Here is a 7,148-nt window from a genome sequence, read left to right on the forward strand (position 1 = left end):
ATGAAGGAGACAGGCTCTTTTCCAACATATCACTTTCTTGCTTTGTGGTATCATCTGAAGTTGGTGTTTGGTTCTTCTCCAGGGTTAATAGGGGCTTTCTTGTGAGTGTGATTTTATTTTCATGTTTTCCTGGCTTCTTTGTTGAAAGTGAAAGACAGTTATCAAACCTCTCACATGTGTTTGTCTCTTCAGCTGTAGGGTTTTCATTTTCTGTGGCATGATTTGTGGACAGCACTGGGTTCTTAAAATCACACGTATTTTTTTCCTCCACCTGTGTGTAATTCCCGTGTTTTGCCAGTTCATCTGAAGAGGGTGGTGGATGCTTCTCACAGCCATGGCTAGCATGCTCATCCCCCACACCATCAGCTCCCTGTCTTGCCAGATCAATAGGAGGATGGGCTGGGCGATTTCCAAAAGTGTGATGGATTCTTTGTCCTGCAATCTCACTCACTGGTGTTGGTAAAAGAGTTGACAAGAGGGACTCACATGCCTCAGTGTCAGGCCAGGGCATCTCATCTGCAGTGGTCTCTTCACGTTCAATGAAAGATTTAGATGGCTTGTGACAGGTCTCCAGGTCAGTAAAGGTACTCCTGTGCAGGGCTTGATTGTTTGCCTGATTGATCATTTCATTTGATGAAGATGATTTGTCCTTCCTAAAATCTTCTTCTGCAATATAGAAATGGTGCTTCACAAGGTCACCTGCCAAAGGGCTTTGTGTGTTTTCCAAATGAGAAGAGATCTGCTCTTTGTCTGCAGCACCAAACTTTTGCTCCTTGTTCTCATTTAAGGAAAGTGTGTGTTTGATCTCATCGGCATCTGGATTTGATATGTCTCCATGGTAATTAACAAAGTTATGTTGTGGGATGTGCCTTTGAAGAGGCTCTTGCTGCTTGCTCTTGGATTCATTTTGCATTTGGCTGTTGGGTGTCTTATTCTTCTCTTCCTTTTTCGTTGGGACATCACTATGATTATTGCTAGAAGTAGAGGATATTTCCTCTTCACTGTGATATTTCACTTCCTTTTTGGCTTCCTCAGAACACCTGTCTATTAAACATGGTGCCTCGTTTTGGACTATTGGTGGCCTTTTGTCAGAGGCTGGTGTTACAACAGTTAGCTGTTGATCATCCATTGGAGGTTCAACTTCACAAGATGCTTGAAATCCTGAAGAGTGAAGTGGCAGAATATTTTCCAGTGCTTTCTGCTCTGGAAATCTTTCCTGGCCTGTAAAGAAAGGATTATTTTCTGGCTCTGTGAGCTCTGTGTCAGCTTCCTCTGAACTGTACACATACATAGTTATTTCAGGAATCTCACCTGTTTTAGTATCCTGAGGACTTTGTTCATGGGATTCTTCAATTGTGCTAGAGTAAGGTGAGTTAGAAGGTGGGTTGTCTTCCTTAACATGTTGCACAGCACCAATAATCCCCAGTAAAGATTTATCAGGCCCAGCTAGTACATTATTGTTCTCACAGTCTAGACTACATTCAGATAAGGATGGAATGCAGTCTGCAAGAGCTTTGTTTTTACAGGTACTAGAAGAGCTATCTAGGTTAGGATTAAAATCGGGTCCTTGCTTTGTGGAATCTATTTTAGTCTCAGCACAATCTTTTGCATCAGACATGACCTTGGGTGCCACCGGTAACTCCTCTTTGTGCTCCCTGTCCTGTGATACATTTGCTGGTATGTTGTTCTCATCAGGCTCTCTGTCAGATCCCCCCTTTTCCTTCAGTGTTGTGTCATGACCAAAAGGCTGTTTGGCAGTGTTATTTTTCAACCAGCTCCAAGGATGATTAATTTTGGTAGCCATGCTGAGTTTGGGCACTGGGACCGTGGAGCACACTAGAAACTGGGACTCTGGATTATTTATATCTGTGGCTGTCATTGCTGCTGTGCGCAGCACTCTCACCTCTGGCTTGCGAATAGTTTTTCTGCTCGGGAAGCTTTTAGTCTTTTTCTCCCCTTTGCGCAAGAGTGATGCTTTCACCTCTGCAGCTGAGCGGAGAGTGCTTTGTTCAAACTGCTCCTTCAGTTTGGACAGGACTGAACTCTTGTTGACTATCTTTGGCAAACCATTCTTTGGCTCCTTCTTTTTCCAGCTGGGAGAATTCTCCTTGGCTTCTTTTTCTTCAGCAGCTAAGAATTTCTTCAGGATGTTCTTCACTGTGTTTTTCCCACACACGCTGCTCCACCTGGCCCTCTCGCTGGGCACTGTGTCCTCATCCTCCTCTGCTGCTTTTCCATCTCCTTTCCTGTCTCTGCTTCTGTCCAGCTTGTTACCAGCCCTGCTCACCCACAGCTTCTCCTTAATGACCAGTTTGCCAACTTCTCGTCTTTTCTTGGTGTACGGCTCGCGATTGTTGTTTAGAAACCTGGCTCGCAAGAGCTGAAATCTGGTTGGATACTGGCCCCTATTTGCATCTGGACATGGCTGGCTATAACTCACCTTGTTTTCTTTACCTTCTGCCCATTTTGTCCTCTTGTTGCTGAGCTGTGGATCGCTGGCTGCGAGCTCAGTGACGTACAGCAGCAGACTGCTGAGAACAGCAAAGGCCCCTTGCTCTGTTGCCATCCTATCGAGCTTCTTCTTTAGCACCAAAGGGTCTACCAGCATCTTATCATCTCCACAAAAGTGTGTGCTTTTGGTGCTGTGCAAGAGAAAACACGAATGTTCTTTTCAAGTCATCAACATTGCCACTACCTCCTTATTCTGCTTTAATGGCATGCTGTTGAGCATAAGATGGAAAAAATACATTAACTTAGAACTCCTCAAGATAGTTCTCATTAGTGGCTTGTTAAAAAACATGCAAAGTGTGTTTTAAGCTTCGTGAAGTATGGTGTAGCAGGAGCACAGAGGGCTTCACATGGTCCCACATGACACCTTCAGCTCTTTCCTTTGTGTTTTGTAGGTGGTGAAAGCATTTAAAGGAGCAAGCACCGCTAGCTGACCACATCTCCTCTGTGCCACTCCTCACTCATCTAGTATCACAGTGTCCTAACGTGAAGGCACCATCGAAGGTGTTTTCCTCTCCTGCTAGATAATGTGTAGGCAAAGAAATACTATGAGAACGCAATTAGCAGAGAAACATGGTTCTGCCTCTGGGTTATAAAACCAGTCTTAAACCATTAAAAAATATCAATGCTGAGGAGCACAGATGTGCCACTGATAGTTCTTGCTGTTGGTACATGTTAGAAACTGGTTAAGTACCTCTCTAGAATTGAAGAAACACCACAGGATTTGCATTACTTGCTTTCTGATAGCATTCAAATCCCACATCAGGACTATGCTCTTAAATCTGCTTTATGAAGGGTAGCACCACCACCACAACCCTGGCAATGTATCATGACTACAGCTGCCTTTGATCTGGAGGAAGAGGGCTTGTATGTTGGACCTACACTTGACTTTGGAGAATCAGGCCCTTGGACAGCTGGGGATTTAGGCAATGCTTTAATTAGTGTGGATCAGTTACTAAATAAAATAGTGAACTCAGCACAAAAGCTGGAGCATGAAGTCAATAACAATAGATGGGACTAGGAGGGAAAAAAGCAAGAGGTGTCAGCTTTCTGACACCACAAAAAGCTGGAAAGTTACTTCACTGTGCAGTGAAATAGCTTCACGCACAGAATGCAGCTTGCATACCAGGAGGGGATTACTTTTCATGAGCAGAAGTGGAATAAAAAATTCTTTAAATTAAGCCCACAAGCAGAAAATGAAGAAAGGCTGCAAAGAGGGTCATCCTTCAGGGAGTGTCAGCCTCAGAAGGCTGCAGAAGGTCCAGCTGTGCCCCAGCAGCTGGTACCCCATGGACTCCAAAAGAAATTGGACCTGCCCCCCCCCCGTGATATTATGGGGGCAAAGTAGGGGGCTAGTCCTCATACAGTTAGGTCATTATATTTGGATTCCACTTGGCTGCCTTCCAAGTGCACATATTGAAAATTACATCCCTCAGCAGTGGCATGAAGTTGCCATCTTGAATGGAAGAAGGTCTATTTATAATGCCTTGGTAGATATTTTTAAAGGCCAATAAAAGAAAAAAGCGTGACAGCTGGCCCATGTCTAATGTGACAAACAATACTTTGTAGATTTTGATTGGGAATAACCACATTTCAGCATAGCACAGGTGCATGCTCTCATGTGCATAATGTGGTGACATCCACCCTTTCCCTTACTGAACTGACCACAGCCAAGAATGCAAGGCTCCCGTGTTACACCAAGATCCCCATTTGTCACAACTATGGGGAATTTTCATAATAAAACCCCAGAATTCTGGGTATGATTGGCTAAAAATATCCTGGTTCACTCTCCCTCCTATAGCTAGCTTGCTGATATGTTGACTGAAAGCTTGCCATGGCAGAAGACTGCTCCTCGCCTCCCTAAGAAGTGCCTGGTGTATTCAGAAATACACATGGGGGCCATAAACCAATGTGATTTAAGACCATCTCTAATCTCTCAGTACAGCAGTGGAACCAGATGTCCCGCTTACCTCTTCCTTACAAACTACTTTGGATGCAATAAACAGGCACTGTAAAATATGGACTAGTCCTGCACTTAGTGAGGTCAGCATAGCCAGACTACTACTGATTGTGAAGGGAAGAAGATAAGACCTTCTCTGCAAGGACTGATCACTGTAATTAATCACTCATGAGCTATAAAATTCAAACAGCTTCATTAAAATATATTACTAGTTGGCTCTGCACAAGGTTTTCCTTTTCCACGTTGGAGCATTCCTATAGGGTGTCATTTGAGATGTAACCTTTGTGGGAATACTGCATTACCTTAAGTACCAAGACATGTTGCATGGGTTGAGTGTTTGATCTGTATTCACCAGCAAACAGTAGAAAACGGGCAAACAGCCATGGCACCTATTTAGAATATCTGTAGATCTTCCAAGGTGACCTCACCTGCAAACCAGCGTCATGACCATGTAAATCTGAAATGCTTCCTGTGCAAGGGCTTTGGTACAATGACACTAAAGTCTGAGACCACGACAGAAAATGTGGGTAGTGCAGAGTCTGTATTGTCCCAGCATCTGGAAAACACCTTGCTCCCCTCTCAGGGAAGTAGAGCAAAGTCAGAGGGCTTGGCAGGTTTGGGAGCATGACCACCTTTTTCAACAGGCCAAGATATCACCTCTAATATTTCTTCACAACCTTTTACCAAGTTGCATCCTTCTGTTCTTAAATATGTGACCTATTAGAAAAGCATAGTCACCTCCATCTCAACTACAGACAGCCAACTCCAGCTGCACCTATGGCTGGGAAGAGCTGGGCAGGTGCCTTCCATGCACAGGGGAACCCCATGCCAGCTGAAGTCACTTCCCAGCAGCGTGAGCTAAGCCAGATGACAAGGCAGACACTTTGGCTCCTCCGTGATGCTGGGAAATGACCTAATATGGGCTAGTGAGAGAACAGATGAGTGGTAGAGAACAGATCGCTTGGACCTCTAGAGAAGGCAAGGCCACCTCCAAGTTTCCTGTCTTCTTGGCCCACAAATAATTAAGATACATAGGACAGGCAGCTTAGTTATTTATTTATAGGTTCTTCGGTGACACTTATCATAGCAGCATCAGAGTGGCAACAGCCTGATATGCTAATGGGTAGCAGTGCAACACTATCCTGCTGGCTGGCTTGTCCCAGGGAAACCTCTGCAGCAGACACTCACCAGAGTGGAGGAGAGCTGACATGCCGCTGCACAGGGAGAGGAGATGGCACTCTTCCCCAGCCCTGCCTGCACTCTCCTTCACCAGTGCACTCCTGCCTCCCCACTCTGTCAGGGGTCTGGAGGCTCCTGAGTAGTGGGGGGGTGGTGGTATTCTATGGCATTTGCTAAAAGCATGCAGCACCAGGATTTTCTGACTTGCTGTCTTTGGTGTGGAGAACAGGTGACCCTGTCTCTTGATCCTGAATTACATGTTAAATATCTAGCTACCATTCTGGGATAGCGCTCAGGACAGGGGCATTGGCAGGAGGAGGCAGCACTACGGAGACTCACTGTTGGTTGGCTCTGGGGAAATGGCCATGACCCAGAGCACATGAGGTGCTGCATCCCATAGACTCCCTCATCCCTGGGCATCCAACTGCTGCTCAGCTCAGCGTGGTGTTTGGTGCAACGACCTGCCCCTAGATAAGGAAGGCAACCAGGAGCAGACCTGCTTGCTTGGACCACTGCACAGGCCTTTATAGTGTTTTCACTGAAATGATGGCAAACACTCTGCTTGCCTCAAAAGCTCAAAAAAAAAAAAAGAAAAGGTGCTTTATAGGTTCAGTCTTTGGGAATCACCTTTCAAACTGTATTCTCTTATTTGTCTCTGAAACAAAACTTGGTCCTCCCAGCCTGGGTAGAAGGTGAAGTGCTAACAGTTATGAATGATTTTCAGGATGGGTTTTTTGTAACTATTTTTTTCTAAAGGAAGAGGAAAAGCTGAAGTACTAGAGAAAATCCTACCTTATTCAGGATATGTTCTTCTCTCTTCTCTATTGCTGACTTTATTACAGGTATGTTAGAGGCATCCTAAACTAGAAGGAATGTTTTTAGAAAGCCTTGGTATTCTCTTAAATCAAAAGTTACTGACACAAATGCTCCTTTTGGTTTAACGTATCTCCAAAGCAAACAAAAAAGCACCTTGCAAAGCTGCCAAGAGAAAACATGCTAAACCAGCAGCATTTGAAGTAGCTCATAGTATGGAAAACCTTTTCTTACAGACATTGTCATGCAGGCTGCTATTCATAACAACAGGTATCACTTGCTTCTCTTTCTGCCACATAACATCCCAGTGAAGATTCCAGCAATTGCTTACATGGAAAAAGGGATAGGAAAGTACTTATTTATTTTTAGCTATCTTTTTAAAACAGTTCAGCAGCTGGAGAAAGATAGGAGAAACCAACACCATGTAGGCAAACACTCACGATAGAGATTAGAAAGTGCTACTTAGACCTCAGATTCTGAACTTCTGAGCTAAAACATAGGGTTAAACACCAGGAGCAAATTCTGTGCTCACTTCTTCTGTGTCATTTCATTGAGGATTCCAGATTTGTGCCTGTGCTGCTGCAGAGGCATCAGAATCTCCTTCATCAGGGTCTACGGATTACTTTGTCTGCTGTGTGCAACTTTAACTGAATATTTTGTTGGTTTTCTTGAAAAATAAAAAAAATTT

The sequence above is a fragment of the Melopsittacus undulatus genome, chromosome 2, assembly GCF_012275295.1.
Source record: "Melopsittacus undulatus isolate bMelUnd1 chromosome 2, bMelUnd1.mat.Z, whole genome shotgun sequence".
Lineage (NCBI taxonomy): Eukaryota > Metazoa > Chordata > Aves > Psittaciformes > Psittaculidae > Melopsittacus > Melopsittacus undulatus.